This window comes from Hyperolius riggenbachi, chromosome 12 (genome assembly GCF_040937935.1).
Source record: "Hyperolius riggenbachi isolate aHypRig1 chromosome 12, aHypRig1.pri, whole genome shotgun sequence".
Lineage (NCBI taxonomy): Eukaryota > Metazoa > Chordata > Amphibia > Anura > Hyperoliidae > Hyperolius > Hyperolius riggenbachi.
The window spans coordinates 67,573,947-67,596,308 of NC_090657.1; the positions used below are offsets into that span (position 1 = coordinate 67,573,947).

Sequence of the window (22,362 nt, forward strand, 5' to 3'; positions counted from 1 at the left end):
AGCTGACAGTGAGAGCAGGGACATTGTCTGTGAGGAATAATCATCACAGGAGCACTGGAGGGGCTTGGAAGGAGTTAACTTGTTCACATTACTGAAGAGTTGGCAGCCTTCCAGACACAGCAGACAAATCTGACAGGGGCAAGATAAGTTGATTTATTACAGAGATGGTGCAAGTAGAAAGTGCTGCAGTAAGCCAGAGCACAATGGAACAGCCTTAAGGCCCATACACACGTCGGATTTTTCTGAACGACGGGTCGTTTGAACGTCCCGTCGTTCAGTCGTTCGCACGCGGAATCAGACATGTGTACGGACTATCGTTTGCGTGATAAGACTGGTTTCCAGCGATCCGCCTGGCGGATTGCTGGAAACCAGTCTTATCACCCGAACGATAGTCTGTACACACGTCGGATTTGACGTGCGAACAACTGAACGACGGAACGTTCAAACGACGGGTCGTTCAGAAAAATCCGACGTGTGTATGGGCCTTTAGGAACTTGTAGGATAGGAGAAATACTGCTAATATTTTTGTTACAGAGTCTCTTTAAAGATACATTATTGTTGTGTCATCTATGGGGAGGTAAGTCCACCAGTACCCTCCATTTTAAACGATTTTTAATATATTTTATACTTTTTGGTGCCTCTGTATACACAAGAATATCCATCTGGTAGATGTGTGTTTCTGCCCTTTTTCTTCCTATCTACAGGTAACAACTTCTTAGCCTGAGTGGGGCCAGGATAATCACCACATCTGCGCATAGAGTGGCTGCCTGTAGCAGCAGCCCATGTTTGTGAGTAAAATTTCTACTATTCCTTGCTACTAATACCAATCAACAGTATTACACTATTCGAGGTTCTCAAATTTTTATTTTTGTCTTACGTAATGGATGTGAAGAAGAATGGGGTCTGGGTGAGTATTGGTGGGGTGAAGAGGGATTGGAGATGCCTCTGGACCATCCATAGGCTTCCCTCTCCTGAAGTAAGTATCTATCTTGAATCTTTCTTCTCCCTACAGGTTTGTTTTAAGGTTCCTGACACACCCCTTTCTCCCATGTGATACCTGCTGGCTCTGGCAATAGGCTGCTTAGGCTCCATGTCTGACAAAGCAAGTCACGACTTGTGAAACAGCTGTCAGGCTCTGACACCCTTACTGTTCTGTACCACTGTGTCAGGCAGGGCCTTTAGGAAGCGGTGCCTTGTTCTCTTTTTTCTCCACATGATGATATCTACATGAGAGCATGCTCCTAGCTGCCTACACTGACTGCTCCTGTCCTTGCTGCATTCTGGTGCCAGTGGGCTTTGCTTCTTTCCACATATTGAATAGTTATTAGATGTTCGTAAACATGCAAACCGCCATAGACTTCAATGGGCAGGCGAGTTTTAAAACCTACAAAAAATGTTTCTAGCCACAAAAGTGATGGAAAAGTTGTTTCAAGGGGTCCAGAACCTGGACTGTGGCATGCCAGAGGGGATCCATGCCAAAAGTCCCAGCAAAAATTACGGAGTTGACGCAAAGTCAGGTTTTAATCCCTAAAGGGAAGAAATCACATTATGCACAGCTCTGGATGTCAGTGGGCTGTGAAGTGTCTCACACAGAGAAATACAATAGTACTATCAGAATACAGTGAAATAATAATGCACAGGAGTGGTACTGTGTCTGCAAGGTAATGTAGCAACAGCAGTATGTGCACACAGCTGTGGGTGTCAGTGGGCTGTGGAGTGTCACACACACACAAAACACAGGAGATCAATGTACTAGACCTCAAAAGGGCTGTTTCGGGTGCTTTCACAGCAAGCGAGGAACAAGAACACAGGCCTAGCTAATGCTTTCCCTACCTATTAGCAGCAAGTCTGACCCTGCTCTCACTAACAGTCAGCAGCCAGCAGAGAATGAATCCAATATGGCCAGGAGGGGGTGCTGCTTAACTGCCATGTGTCTGCTGACTGTGAGGTAAGGGGTCAAAGTTTGGCTCCATGATGATGTATAGGGGGCGGGTCGAACACATCATATGTTCACAGTTCTCCAAGAACGCGAACAGCAGAAAATCGCCGGGAACTGTCTGCCGGTGAACGTCTGTGGCCACCCTAAAGATACTTTGGCCCAGCTTAACACTCCATGCCACTTTGAAGCAAAGAGCAGCACACATAGAAACTGCCCCATGGCTTCCAAAGGAAATTTGTGGCACAAGGTTCAGGGAGCATTTTATGAGGTTCAAAAATGAACACCAAAAGTCTGTATTTGAAGTCCACAAATACTTATCATAATAGTAAACACCACTCTGTTTACATGTCATCTATTGCTGAAAGCAATTTGCACAGTTATGCTTGTCCACTAGGCTGTGCATGTGGACTACAAAAACTTTTTGTCTTCGATTAACTGTAAAGACAAAACACTGCAAAATATTTACTCACTTAAAATGTACCCGATGCATTATGTGACATGCTGAGATAAACATGTGTATGTACAGTGCAAAACATATTAATAACTAGGCTGTTTTACTTGTTTCATTTTGCTGCCTGAAAGGGTTAATTTGGAATGCAAGTGACAGCTTCTGTATTGTCCTTAGCTTGTGGGGAATATAGTAAACCTTGCCCTTAAGCAAATTACAGCCATAAAAGTGTACTTGGCAGAATTCAACTTCTGAGTGCAGGGAGAGCTAGAAAAAGGTCAATAGTTCATGTATTTTCACTCAGGGACACTTAATAGGCTGATATTGAGCAGAGACAACTAAACATTCAATCTACTTTGTAACTGCTTAAATATAAAATAAAGCCATGGGATAAATACAAAATAAAAAAAAAGTCAGGAGGATAAATACAACTGTTTATCTCATCAGTTGAATTTCACCTCAGGTTCACTTTAATAATAATTGTTGCAAACACTGGTGCACATAACAGGTGGGGGCCCCGAGCAATGCCGCTTTTCAGAACCCCCAAATCTGCATGCAACACAAAAAGAGTGGAGGAGCGCATTACCCTCCATTACCCACTTTACATACCAAACACAAAAGGATTGCTCACTCCCTCATAGCATTCTGCCACTTATAAAGTCTGCAAACTGCTAGTCAGCCAATAAGAAGTGCAAATAAATTACACCTAGTCTGCAATACCTAATTAAAGGATACACGAGGTGACATGTGACATGATGAGATAGAAATGGTATGTACAGTGCCAAGCACACAAATAACTATGCTGTGTTCCTTCTTTTCTTTCTCTGCCTGAAAGAGTTAAATATCAGGGCCCATATGCAATTCACTATTTCACCTGTGTTTTCTCCTAGGAGATAATTTTTCATTTTCTATTAAAAGTCATTTTTCAGCACTTTGCAATTGAAAAAGTACCGAAAAGTAGGTGAAAAGGTACTATTAAAATTATTTTAAGTATTTTCTTGCTTGCTGATAGTTTCAAAGACATTTTATTGACAAATTTCAAAATATCACCTAGGAGAAAACAGAGGAGAAAAAGGGAATTGCATATGGGCCCAGGTATCTAAGTGGCTGACTCAGTCCTGACTCAGACAGGAAGTGACTAAAGTGTGACCCTCACTGATAAGAAATTCCGACTATAAAACACTTTCCTAGCAGAATATGGCTTCTGAGAGCAGGAAAGAGATAAATATGATCAATAGTTCATAGATTTTAGCTCTGGCATACATCTATGAATGTGTCATTGAGCAAAAACAATAAAGCAGTTAAAACTTAAAAAGTAGATTTAAACATAAAATAAAACTGTGGAGTATCTTAAAAAGTCATTTTTAGGAGAAGGAAGATAGATACAATTGTTTGTTTCATTAAATTTATTTTTGCCTCGAGTGTCCTTTAAGCAGAGGCTGAGCAATACCACCATATGTTGGAGAGGGTTCAGTCGCACATAGTCATAGACTACATGACCATCAGGGGGCACCTCGTGCAGGAACTTCCCTCTCAATCGCCCCCCCCCATCCTTAACTAAAAGAGAACCCGAGGTGGTTTCTAAGAATGATATCCGCACAAAAACAAAACCCGCTGGTGTCAACGATTTCGATTTTAGATGTGAACAAAACCTCAGTGTGTGGTAAATAATAATTGTTGACCTGAATGCTTCAGCAAGTCCAAAATGCTGACAGTACAGGTAGTCCCCGGTTAACGTACGAGATAGGGACTGTAGGTTCGATATTAACCTGAATCAGAACATTGTGCCATCTCTGTCCCCTGTACCTCCTCTGTGCCCCTCTGTGCCTCCAGTGTCCCCCTCTGTGTCACCTCTGCCCTCTGCACCTACTTATACAAGTTTAAAAGCCACTTTTTCTTTGAATTTTTTTAAAATCGATTTTCTCAAAAACTACAAGTGCAATTTGAAAACTTTTTTTTTACTTGTTCCCATGGAAACACAAAATCCATGCCGTTCATATCGGCTGGTCGTTCGTAAGTCAGCAGCATTACAGCAATCCAGTCATTATTCTCACACTGCTGTGATTAAGATTTTAAAGGGATACTGTATGGGGGTCGGGGGAAAATGAGCTGAACTTACCCGGGGCTTCTAATGATCCCCCGCAGACATCCTGTGTTGGCGCAGTCACTCCCCAATGCTCCGGCCCCGCCTCCGGTTCACTTCTGGAATTTCTGACTTTAAAGTCAGAAAACCACTGCGCCTCTGTTGCCATGTCCTCGCTCCCGCTGATGTCACCAGGAGTGTACTGCGCAGACACAGACCATACTGGGCCTGCGCTGTGCGCTCTTGATGACATCAGCGGGATCGAGGACACGGCAACGCAGGCGCAGTGGTTTTCTGACTTTAAAGTCAGAAATTCCAGAAGTGAACCGGAGGCGGGGCCGGAGCATTGGGGAGTGGCGGCGTGGGCACAGGATGTCTGCGGGGGACCATTAGAAGCCCCGGGTAAGTTCAGCTCATTTTCCCCCGACCCCCCTACAGTATCCCTTTAAAACCAATTTTGAGCAAATAATTTTGGTAAAGATGATAGATGGAATTCCCAAACTTTCATCATATGTTATCATATATCATCTGTTTATACACTTAATTGGAACCACCTGGAAGAAGATTGACTCTTGGATGCTTGCTGTGGTTTCAAAAGTAAATTTTTATTCTATCAAAAAATACCAATAAAATGTGTACACACACACATATGTACACACACACACACTTTACCAAAATAACCCTCAATCCCTAAAAACAGTAGACAAGGTGACCGCAAACAATGCATACCATATTTTTTGCACCATAAAGCAGCAGTTATGAAAAACAGCACAGTCCAGACAGCCCTGGCTGACCCCACTAGCAGATCAGTCCAAGCAATGCAAGGCTGGGATGATGTGCACAACGCATACACAGACACTGCGGGAAGCTGGAATGATGTCAATAGCACATGCAGGATTGCTGAGGCTGCTTAGTAAGCAGTAAGAACAGATAACACATGCAGTTCATTAGTGCTGGAGGCTGCAAGCATAGATGAAACATTCAGTTCACATATAGAGTAGTGGAAACGATTATTACCGCTTGGATGCTCCAGAGGCTCATGCCATGCAGTGAAGATATACGCTAATGGAAAACTGGAACAAGAGAGTAGCAGTGTAAACTCTGGGGTGGGACATGCAACAGGACACCGGTGGGGGCAGCTGCAGGACATGTGACCACGCCTTTCAACCTGGCACAGTCCCAGGCAAGTTGGGAGGTATGATTTTACAAAACCTTGCCAATCGGAGCATCCATCATTTAATTCTCTCCCAGTGCCAAACTCTAACCTCTTCCTAAAGTCCACCTCTTAAAACTAGCCCCTCCCACATGTTCTTTAGATTCCGCCCCCAATGTTAACCCCTTCTTGAGACCAAATCCCACAGTCTTGAGCACACTAGTGCGCTTCTATCCACTTTTCAGCAATACGTAATTGTTACAGTGGCTGAAAAGTGAACAGAAGCAGTCACAAGCGGGTTAGTGTGCTCAGGCCCTAACCTACCCTAATAAAATTTACTCCTTTCTATTCGCCCCTTGCTAGAGATTTTCAATTCCAAGGGATTTCCGCTTTCTGACAAGCAGAGCCGGCTTTACCATGCAGCCACGTGAAGCTATATTTCAGAGCGGCGTTTTTTGTAGTGTCCGTAAAAAGAAAAACTGCTCTCTGTACCATTGTTCTAATGACTACATTTACCTACAACACAAATAAGGAATTATACAAACTTTGAAATTTGTACTCTCCCTACTCAGTCCACTCCCTCCTCCCTTCACTTGAGCTCCCCAGGGATCGTAAAATATACCTGTCTCAGTCTGGAGCAATGTTCTAATGACTGGATGTACAAAGTCACAGGTAAAGTAGACACAGGTTGAAAAACTTGTAGACTGCCCCTACTCAGTTAATCTTCAGAAAACAGTCCTTGGATAATCATAACACACAGGGGAGTGATCTTATGGTGCCTGATTAGGACACAGTGGAGGGTGAGAGCAATCTGTTTTACACATGTCCGCATGCACAGCTATACATATTCTACTGTGATTCTAAATCATTTTAAATATGCAAATTGCCTGGCGGATTAATTAACTCATATGATTTATTGAGCATGCTCCAAACCAACATTGCAGTATTGGGAAAATTGTCTGATCCATTGAGGTTGAATTGGGTTCTTTGCTTGTGTGGTGTAGGCAATTGTGATTGTTAGAGGTTTGTGGTGTGCCTTCGCAGCAGGCTGTGCAGTGATCACCAGCAAGTATGCACTTATGTTTTTAAAGGGGTTCTGTTGAAGGTAAGTGTCACTTACCTGGGACTTCTACCAGCCCCCTGCAGACATCTTGTCCCGGGCCATCACTCAAGGATCATCATGTCCCATGCCGCGAGTCACTTTCCAATTATTCGTCTAACTAGACGAATGCCACTGTGCCTGAGAAAACTTTGTACTGCGCCTGCGCCGGAAGCTCCCGGAGACGAGAGTGGCATGAAGGACGCACGCGGCCATGGCCGTGCAGACACAGTAGCATCTAGTTAGACGAATAATTGGAAAGTGAGCCATGGCACAGGGATGGGAGGATCGTTGCGGACTGGCGCAGGACAAGATGTCTGCAGGGCTGCAGGGCGCCGGCAGAAGCCCCAGGTAAGTGACACTTTTTGTTTTTAATCACCACTACAGAACCCCTTTAAAGAGACACTGGAGCGAAAAAAAATTATGATATTATGATTTGTATGTGTAGCACAGATAAGAAATGAAACATTAAGATCAGATACATCAGTGTAATTGTTTCCAGTACAGCAAGAGTTAAGAAACTCCAGTTGTAATCTCTATGCAAAAAAGCCATTAATCTCTACGACTTTCAAAGTCGCTGAGAGGGCTGTCTTCTGACTTTTATTATCTCAACTGTAAGTGAACAGTTTTCTTTTTATCTGCCAGAGGAGAGGTCATTAGTTTACAGATTGCTCTGAAATAATCATTTTGAATGCAGAGTGTTGTGTAATTTGCACATATTAGAGAATGATGCAATGTTAGAAAACACACTATATACCTAAAAATAAAAATATGAGAATATTTTCTTTGCTGCTAATCTTCTAGTAATTATTCATAGTACACAACCAATTTATTATATCATATTTTTTTTTCGCTTCAGTGTCTCTTTAATGGATTTTATTTACTGTGTTTTTTGCAATGATGTTTAACAAAAAGTGTTATTTGTGAATTGGATCAAAAGTCAAAAATCAAAATCTGACATTTTGTGAATTACATTATCACCTTGGCTTGACCAGTGTGCCCCATAACACATGGAGTGCCACTATCACTATATTTACCCTGAGGCTGGAAGCACACTTTGCAGAATTTAACACTGCACCACAATGCCCCACTGTGAATGTAGCCTAAGGGCCCTTTTACACTTAATCAGTTGCTCTCAGTTAAAACTGAAATAAAACTGAAATGATTTTCAAAGTAATGCCCATGTTTTCCTACTGCACAATTCCCACTATACGCATTTTAACTGAAATCTTTTTCACAATGCACTGCTATGGAAAAATGCATACCAACGTGTACTAACGCGCACTAACACGCACTAACGCATACCAACTGATTAACCTGCTGAGCGTTCTGGATGAGCTGAGCTCGTCCAGAGACGCCGGAGGGTGCCGCTCAGGCCCTGCTGGGCCGCTTTAAACGAAATAAAAAGGAGCACACGCAGCCGGCACTTTGCCAGTCGCGTGTGCTACCTGATCGCCGCCGCAGCGGCGATGCGCCACGTGCAGCGGCGAAAGAGGGTCCCCCCAGCCGCCCGAGCCCAGCGCAGCCGGACCAAACAGTTCCGGCCAGCGCTAAGGGCTGGATCGGAGGCGGCTGACGTCAGGACGTCGGCTGACGTCCATGACGTCACTCCGCTCGTCGCCATGGCGACGAGGAAAGCAAAACAAGAAGGGCCGGCGATCAGAAGTGCGGATTAGGAGCGCCCTCTAGTGGGCTTTCATGCAGCCAACTTTAAGTTGGCTGCATGAAATAGTTTTTTTTTAATTAAAAAAAAAAACGTCCGGTCGCCAGCCTGGCGAACTTAATAGAACGCCAGGCAGGTTAAAGGGACTCTGAAGTTTCTTTTTTTCCCTTCTTTTTTTTAACATTCCCCTTCAGCTTAATGCCAAAGTGAAATCGCCACATCCCTGCGGCAGAGAATTGATTTATTACTTAGAAAACAACCTGCAAAGTTCTACGACTTTGCAGGTCGCAGATCATGCTGCCCTGGGCTTCTCTTCCTGGAGAGGCTGAGCTTTGAGCTATAATTCTGCCTCCTCCGCAGTCAATCTCTGCAGATCTCCGCCTCCTCCCCGCCACTCTCAATGAAAGAAGACTGAGAGGGGCGGGGAGAGGTGGCGATACGCAGAGATTGACTGCAGAGGAAGCAGAGCTACAGCCTAAAGCTCTGCCTCATTGAGGAAGTGAAGCCCTGTAAGTCCCTGGGGCTTTGCAGGGCTTATCTCTAGTAATAAATCACTCCTCTGCCACGGGGATGCGGCGATTTCACTCTGGCATTAAAGCTGAAGAAGAATGTTAAACAAAAGAAGGGAAAAAAAAGAGACTTCAGAGTCTCTTTAAGTGTAAAAGGGACCTTCTTCAGGCAGCAAAAAGTCTACAACCTGCCCCGCTGATATGTGTTTTCTCAATTTCCACAGAAAAACGCCTTTTTTTGTGGATGTAAGCTATGCAGAACCCACATCAGCAACATTGGCAAACTTCCGCATTGGGTCAATGTACGCTATTATGCAGAATCTGTATTATTGATTGGCAACAGCAGTACACTTCTGCATTGGGCCATTGTACGCTATTATACTTCTGAGTCTTCTGATTGTCCTAAAATTTCCCACATAATCCAATTTCTGTGGCAGAATATTGATTCTCTTATTAGTCCAATGCTTCAGAGCCTTGCGATTGGACTGATATTTCCATGTCTCGGTAATGCGGTATTTCCGCGGAAATCAGAAGCTCATCCCTACTCCTTGCTTTACCTTAACCTTTTAACTCTAGCAACTTAATGAGAACCCGTGACTAGAGTTGGGCCGAACGGTTCGCCTGCGAACGGTTCCATGCGAACTTCAGTGGTTCGCGTTCGCGTCCCGCAGGCGAACTTTTGCGGAAGTTCGGTTCGCCCCATAATGCACCATGAGGGTCAACTTTTGACCCTCTACATCACAGTCAGCAGGCCCAGTGTAGCCAATTAGGCTACACTAGCCCCTGGAGCCACTCCCCCCCTAATAAAAGGCAGGCAGCGGCGGCCATTAAGCTCACTCGTGTGCCTGCGTTAGTGAGAGTAGGGCGAGCTGCTGCAGACTGTCTCTCATAGGGAAAGATTAGTTAGGCTTAGCTTGTTCCTGGCTGCATACCTGTTCTGTGAACCCACCACTGCATACCTGTACTGTGAACCCACCACTGCATACCTGTTCAGTGAACCCACCACTGCATACCTGTTCTGTGAACCCACCACTGCATACCTGTTCTGTGAACCCACCACTGCATACCTGTACTGTGAACCCACCACTGCATACCTGTTCTGTGAACCCGCCACTGCATACCTGTTCAGTGAACCCGCCACTGCATACCTGTTCAGTGAACCTGCCACTGCATACCTGTTCAGTGAACCTGCCACTGCATACCTGTTCAGTGAACCCACCACTGCATACCTGTTCAGTGAACCCACCACTGCATACCTGTTCAGTGAACCCGCCACTGCATAGCTGTTCAGTGAACCCGCCACTGCATACCTGTTCTGTGAACCCACCACTGCATACCTGTACTGTTCAGTGAACCCGCCACTGCATACCTGTTCTGTTCAGTGAACCCGCCACTGTATACCTGTTCTGTTCAGTGAACCCGCCACTGTATACCTGTTCAGTGAACCTGCCACTGCATACCTGTTCTGTGAACCCACCACTGCATACCTGTTCTGTTCAGTGAACCCGCCACTGCATACCTGTTCTGTTCAGTGAACCCGCCACTGTATTCCTGTTCAGTGAACCCGCCACTGCATACCTGTTGTGTTCAGTGAACCCGCCACTGTATACCTGTTCTGTCATTCAGCTACATCAGCCAGGCGACCATATGGGCTGTAAAGCCACCAAAACCTGCACTCTCGCCATGGTGCGCACCAGTCCAGCACGGCCGTCACTACACAAACAGCTGTTTGCGGTGCGTTACACGGTGAGTTTGGTGTGTCAGTGTGAAGCAGTACCTTAATTACACTACCTGATTGATGTATACACATGCAAGATGTTTTAAAGCACTTTAGGCCTGTCATTTAGCATTCAATGTGATTTCTGCCCTTAAAACGCTGCTTTGCGTCAAATCCAGATTTTTCCCGGAAACTTTTGGCATGTATCCCACTCCTCCACCTGGGGGTCCAGGTGTTAGACCCCTTGAAACATCTTTTCCATCACTTTTGTGGCCAGCATAATTATTTTTTTCAAAGTTCGCATCCCCATTGAAGTCTATTGCGGTTCGCAAACTTTTACGCGAACCGAACCTTCCGCGGAAGTTCGCGAACCCGGTTCGCGAACCGAAAATCGGAGGTTCGGCCCCACTCTACCCGTGACCAAGAATTTAACTTCATCCTAGTCGGTAGCTGATACCCCCTTTCCCATGAGAAATCTTTTCCTCTTCTCAAACGGACCATTAGGGGGCTCTGTATGGCTGATATTGTGGTGAAAGCCCTTCCACAGTGTGATGTCAGGACCATGGGCCTGACAGTTTCCTGTCTGTGAATCTCATTGCATTGTGGCAAATAACAGCTGTTTTACTGTTTACAGCTGTTTCCAAGTGCCAAAAAAGCAAGCACCGGGGAGGGCCGTCCGCACCCACCTTCCAATATTAAAAACAGGCGCTTACCTTAACGTCCATTGTGTTCTACTACATGAGCATAACTTGGGAGCACCACATGGGAAAGGAGTGAAGCATGGGCCACCCTAAGCTTTAGAGCTCAGGGCTGGCTTACATGCAACACTCCAGGGGGGGGGGGGGGGGGGGGGACAGGGGCAGACAGCTCACTCCAGGGCTCACACCAAGGAAACAACTATGAAAATACTTACCACAAGAAAATGTATGCGTGCATCAATCACCAAGCCGCGGTAGATATCCTCCATTATTTGCCTCATGAAGCGTGATTGTTACCTGCAAAACGCGTTGCACTGTGGAGCTTCCAATAAATGTTATTTTTTAATTAAAATAACGGTCTTATGTCTGTTGATCTACAAGGGAAGTAAGTCCACCATAGCTTCCCACTTTTAAATGGTTTTTAGACGTTTTTATCCTTTTTTAACGCCTCTGCTCAACTTTCTACATATTACATCCAAGTATGTTGCTCTTGCTAGGGCCTGGGGGCTCCGTGAAAATTCCGCTATTGCTCCACCTTGGATCGCATGTACTTGTTGTTGAAATGTTTTCCGTGTTTCACTGATTTACCACTTCTTGTAAAAACACAGCATGTGCAGTCTAACCAGCGAGACCCCGTCTTTGGTTTCTCCAAGAACCTCTGTCCTCGCTGCCAGCGCTTTGATACACATGTTTAATGTAGTGCTCAGCAGGGGTGATATCAGTTAAGCAATACTTCACTCTGTCCTAGCAGATCATAAATACCTTCTTTTATACCTGGGCCAGTAAAATGAATATTGGCGTCCCCTTGTACTGATATATAAAAAAAAAAGTAGTGGGATCTATTGATAGAAACCCTCACTGCGATTTCAGTTTAAAATCTTTGGGGATAAATTGTAAGCAATATTGCATCGTTAAGGCTGTAATGCGTATTGTACTTTTTTGTGATCTTTAAAATTGAGATATGAAAAAAAACACATGTACACTACATATACTAGCTAGATATTTTTGCCAACTCTTAAGAAACACGGTGGGAAACTAAGGTCATCTGTAACCTATAAAGTACACATATAGAGGCAGGGAGCACCTGCATAATGCTTATTGGAGGAAGACACTGGCTTGAGCCCCTGGAAAAAAAATCACTATGGTTGCCCAGATGTCATAGCCATAAAAGTAATCCTTTGTATTGGCAATTCTAGCTTCCCCCTGCAGGAAATTGAGACCTCACCCACATAGAGAGGAAATTGAAGCTGATAAACAGGAGCACAAATCATGTGAGCAAATCTATGGGCTTTGCAGTTGTGACTTTACGTTTAGAGTACTGCTTTAGTGTAGATCCACACTAGAGCCGTTATAGAGCAGATCTGTGTGAAATGATGAAATTTTTCTGATGTATTTAATTTAAAAATGTTGTTCCACTTTAGGTACACTTTAAAGGGAGTCTGAAGCCAACCCCCTCTCCCCCCCCCCCCCCCGAAAAAAACCCCCACTACTCTCCTCATATATACAGAATATTGCACCAATCCTACCTACAACTTGTTCATGTTCACTTTTTAATTTTGTTTCATTGCAAGGACTAATAACCTAGTGCTTTAATTGTGTTGATCAAGTGGCAGCTGCTGCAGCTGTCCACAAGCTATAACACTTTTGTGTAGCTGTACAAACACTCATGATAGTTCAGCCACTTAGTATGTTTAGCATAAAGCAAAACTACAGACTAGCCTCATATATGCCAAAAACATTATCTCCCAACTCCTTATTGTCCTCATAGTTATGCTACCTGCCTTTGGCTTATGGTCTGGGGCGTTTTTAGGCATAGGCATTACCGGCCACTGCCTTGATTGCCATTGGTCCTGGAGGGCACCATTCCCCTGATTAAGCACCCCCAGCTAAGCCCCGCCCCACAAATGAAGCCATGCCTTCTGAGTGAAGCCACACCCCATGGGTGTTTGTTCCTCCTTCTGTCTCCTTGTGCCACGTACAGTCCCCCTGTGCCACCTCTGCCCTCCTGTGTGTTCAGAGATGGATTCAAGTGAAATGGTGCCCTAGGCAAGCAATGACTTTGGGCCCACACTTGATGGCCACTTAGCTTTTTTTGGCAAGATTTGTTGGCGGCTAGCATAAACCGGGCCTCTAGACTCTCTCCAGGGCTTTGGAACCTGCCTAAGTTGCCTTGTGGATGATAGGGCTCTGTGTGCATCCCTCTGTGTCTCCCTCTGTCCCACTGTGCCTCCTTCTGTCCCCCTTTGTGCCTCTCTCTGCCCCTTTGTCCCACTCTTTGCTCCCATCTCCCTCATGCGCTCCCGCAGTCCAACATGTAAAGTTAGAGTATAGCACAGCTTTGAGAAAGGAAGGCGGACCTTCTGAAACATCAGCAATTGGCTACACTACGTGTGACATCACACATTACCGGGAAGGCGGTGTGTCCATCCAGCGTTAGCCGGGAATACCGCAATCTAGATGGAGCTCCATCAATACACTTCATCAGCGGGAGGCGCCCCTTCACACCCAACGGGAGCCGGGAAAGCTGCCTGAAGCTGCAAATTCTCATCCAAACAGCCAGTCTAGTCTTTCCCACTCAGCTGCCCGCCAGAGCGAGTAGGATCGAGCGGCTCCCATAACAACCGTTCTGCAAAAGTGGGCAATGAAGGAGCGTGGGTATTTGTCATTAGAACCAACCAAGTTGACGCGCAGTACTTACTCTTAAAGGGAAGGTTCAGGGAGGGTGGGTTAAAAATAAAAATCAAATTCCACTTACCTGGGGCTTCCTCCAGCCCGTGGCAGGCAGGAGGTGCCCTCGCCGCCGCTCCGCAGGCTCCCGGTGGTCTCCGGTGGCGCGCCCAACCTGGGCAGGCCGGCTGCCAGGTCGGGCTCTTCTGCGCTCCAAGGCCCGGAACTTCTGCGTCCCACGCCGGCGCTCTGACGTCATCGGACGTCCTCCGTGCTCTCCTGCGCATGCGCAGTAGTTCTGAGCATGCGCAGTAGAGCCCGGAGGACGTCCGATGACATCAGAGCGCCGGCGTGGGACGCAGAAGTTCCGGGCCTTGGATCGCAGAAGAGCCCGACCTGGCAGCCGGCCTGGCCAGGTCGGGCGCGCCACCGGAGACCACCGGGAGCCTGCGGAGCGGCGGCGAGGGCACCTCCTGCCTGCCACGGGCTGGAGGAAGCCCCAGGTAAGTGGAATTTGATTTTTATTTTTAACCCACCCTCCCTGAACCTTCCCTTTAAGCAATTGCTACAGATTTAAGAACACCATTGTCATCATGCTGCATGTGAAAACCTAAGAGCAACCATACTAAAATTGCTACAGATTTGAGAATATCAGTGCTATCGTATTGTGTGTGATATTTTAAGAGCAATCACACTAACATAAACGCATTTTGCATCTTTAAGGAGCCGGGTATTATTCTGGCAAGCATTTTTTGCAAAAACATCAAAAATTGCACAAGAGCAGAGCAAGTTAAATAAGGAGTCCTACCACCATTGCACAAGAACTGCATATCTCTTAAAAGAGCTGATCCGATCAATATACAAGGAGCCGGGTATTATCTGGCAAGCATTTTATGCGCAAACACTAAAAACTACACAAGAGCAGAGCCAGTTAAATAAGGAGTCCTATCATGATTGCACAAGAACTGCATATTTCTTAACAGAGCTGATTCGATAAATATTTTTATTTTTATTTTCATTTTTATCATTTTACCTATTTCTACTGGCCATTTTCCCTACTGCAGAGAGGGTCTCGATGTTTTAATGATTATTGCATCTGATTTATAATTTTATATCCATTGATACTTGAATAAAACAGGATTTGCAAAAATCTAGCGCAGTCTGATATTACATGTGCATTAGAGTATAGCACAGCAGAAGCTCTAACCTCCAGTAATGTGCCTATGTGACCATCCTGTGTGTTTACTGCTCCCTCTAGTGCTGGCTCTCCGCATGTAGCGTGTAATCATGCCACATGCGGTAGGAGATGCTGGGCACTAGGCTGATTGGAGAGGCAGACCCGTAGCCACTTAGACTTCACGCCTCGGGAGAGCCCATGCCAACCACTAGTAGCGGAGTCAACAGTATCTCCTCTGAAACTTAACACTAACACTGCTACTGCCTATAGAGCGCACCCTAGTGGCTGCAGCTCTGGTGCTTTGAGTCCACCAGGAGGAGAACGCTATATGAATGTTCTGTGTCTTGTCTGTGTCAGTTCCAGTTTCAATTCATAGCCATGACTCTGTCTGCATGGAAATTGTATGGTTCTCTGGTTTCTTCCACATTCCTGGTAGGTTAATTGACCTTAGACAATAGAAGGGGCTTGATTTGTGGGACTTTTATATTATATTGTTAGAACTTGAAATTCCACATTTGACGCAGAGCCTTGTACTAGATGGTATAGTACAGTGATCTGCAAACTTGGCTCTCCAGCTGTTAAGAAACTACAAGTCCCACAATGCAATGCAGGAGTCTGACAGCCAGAGTCATGATTCATAAAGGCAAATGCATTGTGGGACTTGTAGTACCTTAACAGCTGGAGAGCCAAGTTTGCAGATCACTGGTATAGTACAAGAAAAAGTCTAGAAGACTTTACAATGAATAAAGGTAAGAGAATGTTTTTTATCCGATTTCATTTTAAAGCAATTCATTTTCCAGGAAAAATATGGAATTTGCTTTCAATAATCCTCTTGGCAAGATGAGATCTGCAGACAACTTATCCTTAACAGAACACAATTGCAGCTCTCTGTCCAGTATCTTATAAATGCTTTTACTGGGAAGCAACCAGCACAAAATGTTCATGTAAATAATGACACACAGCTTTTTTGGGGGAAGCTTCTTACAAAGGCGACAGCTACCCAGGGCTGGAACTTCTATAAAGGCCAGGGGGGCAATTGCCCCCAGGCCTCCGAGAGCTGCCAGGCCCCCCATGCTGCCAGACCACTGATCTCCCCCTTAAAGGACAAGTGAAGTGAGAGGTATCTGGAGGCTGTCATATTTACAGTGGGTTGCAAAAGTATTCGGCCCCCTTGAAGTTTTCCACATTTTGTCATATTACTGCCACAAACATGAATCAATTTTATTGGAATTCCACATGAAAGACCAACACAAAGTGGTGTACATGTGAGAAGTGGAACGAAAATCATACATGATTCCAAACATTTTTTACAAATAAATAACTGCAAAGTGGTGTGTGCATAATTATTCGGCCCCCTTTGATCTGAGTGCAGTCAGTTGCCTATAGACATTGCCTGATGAGTGCTAATGACTAAATAGAGTGCACCTGTGTGTAATCTAATGTCAGTACAAATACAGCTGCTCTGTGAGGGCCTCAGAGGTTGTCTAAGAGAATATTGGGAGCAACAACACCGTGAAGTCCAAAGAACACACAAGACAGGTCAGGGATCAAGTTATTGAGAAATTTAAAGCAGGCTTAGGCTACAAAAAGATTTCCAAAGCCTGGAACATGCCATGGAGCACTGTTCAAGCGATCATTCAGAAATGGAAAGAGTATGGCACAACCGTACACCTACCAAGACAAGGCCATCCACCTAAACTCACAGGCCGAACAAGGAGAGCGCTGATCAGAAATGCAGTCAAGAGGCCCATGGTGACTCTGGACGAGCTGCAGAGATCTACAGCTCAGGTGGGAGACTCTGTTCATAGGACAACTATTAGTCATGCACTGTACAAAATTTGCCTTTATGAAAGAGTGGCAAGAAGAAAGGCATTGTTAACAGAAAGCATAAGAAGTCCCATTTGCAGTTTGCCACAAGCCATGTGGGGGACACAGCAACCATGTGGAAGAAGGTGCTCTGGTCAGATGAGACCAAAATGGAACTTTTTGGCCAAAATGCAAAATGCTATGTGTGGCAGAAAACTAACACTGCACATCACTCTAAACACACCATCCCCACTGTCAAATATGGTGGTGGCAGCATCATGCTCGGGGGTGCATCTCTTCAGCAGGGACAGGGAAGCTGGTCAGAGTTGATGGGAAGATGGATGGAGCCAAATACAGGGCAAAATTGGAAGAAAACCTCTTGGAGACTGCAAAAGACTTGAGACTGGGGCGGAGGTTCACCTTCCAGCAGGATAATTGTTAGGCTTGGTGGTGTATTCTCCACGGTCAGCACGCGATGCATAAGCTGACGTGAAGGAGGTACACACACCAGCACAAGGAATCAGGATATCCCCAGTTTAGTGGAGGAGAAGACTGACTCCAATAGGAGATTGTGGCGCACAGAGCCGGTGCAGATCCGAACAGCCACAAACAATACTTTCGTGATAACGTCTCAGCGCAAAGTAGCGCTGAGCGCATAACCAGAACTGAGGAGATCAGGACAGGTAGACAGAATGAACGCTTGCTTAACTAGCCACTAATTAGTGACAGCAAGCGTCCACAATAAAACAGACTGGAATGAGGCAGCCAATGCGTTGCGGCGATGGCGTGCCTCACAAAGACAGGACAGGATAGTCAGGAAATAGCAGGATCAAGATAGATGAACGTAACACAGATAAATATACAATAAGTATGATTTCCTAGCGTATTACAATTACAGCTATCAATGAAACTATTTGTAACGTCTGACTAACATATGTATATATCGGCAATGAACCGATATATGACATAAGCAGGAACACTGACTTAGGACTGGAACGATACAGGGAACAGGACTCAGAAGGATTCGCTATCTCTTCGCAGAGATGAACGCAATCCACAAACGGTAACAGGACAGGATTCAGAAGGATTCGTTATCTCCTCGCAGAGATGAACGCAATTCACAAACAGGACCAGGAACAGGATAACTAGCTCAGCACGGGTGATCACGATACGCGCAACCACCAAAACGTGCTGGAACTGACTAACTGAACACAGGATATAAACAGTTCGTGTACGTATATATCAGCGTCACTGATGTATCAATGCAACACGAATACAAGGAAAATAATAAACGTGCTGGTATGCATATATATGGGCAATGAACCAATATATGATGCAAAACCAGCAAAGTATCTTTAGAACAAGAAACACGGTCTGGGGCTGAGCAACAGCAAGACTAGCTTACACTGAAACTATGATAGCCCGAGGAAACCCTGCAGGAAGCAGATCTTTATACTGAGGTCATCCAATGGGAGCAGACATGCAGATTCCCACACAGGTGAATGATAATCAGTCACAAGCTGACAGCAGGGAAAGGCAGACAAAGCTATGCAGCTTGCATAGAAAGAGATCAGAAATGCCTGAGCTGCAGCACTACTACTGCCAGCAATCCCTGCTGCAGCAGCGATCATAACAATAATGACCCTAAACATAAAGCCAGGGCAACAATGGAATGATTTAAAACAAAACATATATATGTGTTAGAATGGCCCAGTCAAAGTCCAGATCTAAATCCAATCGAGAATCTGTGGCAAGATCTGAAAACTGCTGTTCACAAACGCTGTCCATCTAACCTGACTGAGCTGGAGCTGTTTTGCAAAGAAGAATGGGCAAGGATTTCAGTCTCTAGATGTGCAAAGCTGGTAGAGACATTTCCTAAAAGACTGGCAGCTGCAATTGCAGCAAAAGGTGGTTCTACAAAGTATTGACTCAGGGGGCCGAATAATTACGCACACCCCACTTTACAGTTATTTATTTGTAAAAAAAATGTTTAGAATGATGTATGATTTTCGATCCACTTCTCACATGTACACCACTTTGTATTGGTCTTTCACGTGGAATTCCAATAGAATTGATGCATGTTTGTGCCAGTAATGTGACAAAATGTGGCCGAATACTTTTGCAACCCACTGTATTTCCTTTTAAACAATACCAGTTGTCTGGCAGCCCTGCTGATCTATTTGGTTTATGGCTAAACGTATTAGGGGCCGAGATTCAGCAAGCTAGCCAGGACACTGGTATTGCTTAAAAGGAAATAAATATGGCAGCCTCCATATCCCTCTCACTTCAGTTGTCCTTTAACTCTGATGTGCTCTCAGAGACTCCTGAACTATACCTATACTGGGGGCACCTATGCCTGGCTACCTATAATGTTGGAAAAAGTAAGTTTTGAGGGAGCACGAAGTTTGGAGAGTGACAGATGTGATTGGGAAGGGGATTCCAGAGGAGGGAGATTTTTTTTCTACATGGCACTAAATCAATGCGTTTTTGCTTGCAGAACTTGTTTAACTAAGTTCCTAAGAGTAAAAATTTCCTATGTAAAATCAGTTTTTAGTATTGGACAAATACAACAAAATGGTAGAAAAACAAAACATCAGACGTTCCCCCTTAAAGAGAACCCGAGGTGGGGTTCTAAGAATGATATCCGCACACAGAGGCTGGGTCTGCCTATACAGCCCAGCCTCTGTTGCTATGTAGTGTCCCCCCAGGCCCCCCCTGCGCTCTGCTATGCCCCCATAAATCACAGCTGTGCTGTCGACATGTAGCGTGCCGCAGCGTGCTGTGTTTACCTATGTAGTGTCACTCTCGCCGCTTCCCCCGCCTTTCCTCCGGGAACCCGCCCGCGTCCCTTCCCTCCAATCAGCGGGGAGGGAAGGGACGCTGGCGGGGACCGAAGCTATACAGGAGGCGGGGGGAGCGGCGAGAGTGACACTACATAGGTAAACACAGCCCGTTGCGTGTCGACAGCGCGGCTGTGATTTATGGGGGCATGGCAGTGCGCAGGGGAGCCTGGGGGGACACTACATAGCAACAGAGGCTGGGCTGCATAGGCAGACCCAGCCTCTGTGTCAGGATATCATTCTTAGAACCCCACCTCGGGTTCTCTTTAAAAACAAAAGTTTCCTTTCTTAAAACAGAAAGAATCTGCGATAATTCAGGTTGGAGTGAGCTTGAGATGTCTCCCAGTGCACCACTGCTGAATATATGCAAATTAACCATTCTACCCTTAGAAGCTAAACACACCTCCAGAACCGCTGGAAAGCAATGATGTGTCAGCTTGTTAATTTGTACAGAGCCATAATAATCCAACATGCATAGTCTGTTTCGGAAACAGACCGAAACAGACTGTATGCATGTTGGATTAATATGGTTCTCTTTAACCACTTGAGGACCGCCCCCAGCCGATGGGCGGCGGCAAAGTCCGGGCCCAAACGACCGCAATACGCCCATCGGCGGAGGCGGCTGCGGGAGTGGCTATGCGGCGATCGCGTCATTCGTGACGCGATCAGCCGCCGAGGACTCGCTCCGCCCACCGCTCGTAGTAACCCGCCAGCCGTTCGGAAGCCCCGGCGGGTTACTAGCTCCCGGATCGCCGCTGCACATATGTATAATAGGCTTTGTAATGTATACAAAGCCTATTATACTGGCTGCCTCCTGCCCTGGTGGTCCCAGTGTCCGAGGGACCACCAGGGCAGGCTGCAGCCACCCTAGTCTGCACCCAAGCACACTGATTTCCCCCCCCCTGCCCCCTGATCGCCCACAGCACCCCTCAGACCCCCCCTGCCCACCCCCCAGACCACTGTTTGCACCCAGTCACCCCCCTAATCACCCATCAATCACTCCCTGTCACTATCTGTCAACGCTATTTTTTTTTATCCCCCCCCCTGCCCACTGCCCCCTCCTGATCACCCCCCCACCCCTCAGATTCTCCCCAGACCCCCCCCCCCCCAGACCCCCCCCCCGTGTACTATATGCATCTATCCCCCCTGATCACCTGTCAATCACCTGTCAATCACCCGTCAATCACCCCCTGTCACTGCTACCCATCAATCAGCCCCTAACCTGCCCCTTGCGGGCAATCTGATCACCTACCCACACCAATAGATCGCCCGCAGATCCGACATCAGATCACCTCCCAAGTGCAGTGTTTACATCTCTTCTCTCCTCTAAACACCCACTAATTACCCATCAATCACCCATCAATCACCCCCTATCACCACCTGTCACTGTTACCCATCAGATTAGACCCTAATCTACCCCTTGCGGGCACCCAATCACCCGCCCACATGCTCAGATTGCCCTCAGACCTCCCCTTATCAATTCGCCAGTGCAATATTTACATCTGTTATTCCCTGTAGTAACCCACTGATCACCTGTCAATCACCTATCAATCACCCCCTGTCACTGCCACCCATCAATCACCCCCTGTCACTGCCACCCATCAATCAGCCCCTAACCTGCCCCTTGCGGGCAATCTGATCACCCACCCACACCAATAGATCGCCCGCAGATCCGACATCAGATCACCTCCCAAGTGCAGTGTTTACATCTCTTCTCTCCTCTAAACACCCACTAATTACCCATCAATCACCCCCTATCACCACCTGTCACTGTTACCCATCAGATTAGACCCTAATCTGCCCCTTGCGGGCACCCAATCACCCGCCCACACGCTCAGATTGCCCTCAGACTCCCCCCTTATCAATTCGCCAGTGCAATATTTACATCTGTTATTCCCTGTAATAACCCACTGATCACCTGTCAATCACCTATCAATCACCCCCTGTCACTGCCACCCATCAATCACCCCCTGTCACTGCCACCCATCAATCAGCCCCTAACCTGCCCCTTGCGGGCAATCTGATCACCCACCCACACCAATAGATCGCCCGCAGATCCGACATCAGATCACCTCCCAAGTGCAGTGTTTCCATCTCTTCTCTCCTCTAAACACCCACTAATTACCCATCAATCACCCCCTATCACCACCTGTCACGGTTACCCATCAGATTAGACCCTAATCTGCCCCTTGCGGGCACCCAATCACCCGCCCACACCTCAGAACGTCCTCAGACCCCAGCCCTGATCACCTCGCTAGTGCATTGCTTGCATCTATTTCTCCCCTCTAATCACACCTTGAGACACCCATCAATCACCTCCTGTCACCCCCTAGCACACCTACCCATCAGATCAGGCCCTAATTTGCCCTGTGTGGGCTCCTGATCACTCGGCCCAACCCTCAGATCCCCCTCAGACCCCCTTCCGATCACCTCCCCAGTGCATTGATTGCATCTATTTTCCCCTCTAAACGCCCCCTGAGACACCCATCAATCACCTCCTGTCACCCCCCTAGCACTCCTATCCATCAGATCAGGCCCAAAACATCCTGTCATCTAAGAGGCC

At 46.3% G+C, this 22,362-nt stretch overlaps 1 protein-coding gene across 4 annotated transcripts in view; it reads right to left on the reverse strand.

The window, feature by feature from the left end:
- The window catches only part of LOC137541170 (agouti-signaling protein-like), an 80,963-nt gene that overhangs the window by 19,185 nt on the left and 39,416 nt on the right, over nucleotides 1-22,362 (reverse strand). Inside the window, exon 1 of one of the 4 annotated variants that reach the window (XM_068262342.1) lies at nucleotides 5,488-5,525. The exons of the other annotated variants lie outside the window; for them this stretch is intronic. The gene's annotated coding sequence lies outside the window, so the exon portion shown is untranslated. Of the gene's footprint in view, nucleotides 1-5,487; nucleotides 5,526-22,362 lie in introns of those variants that run through there. 4 annotated transcript variants of the gene reach the window in all.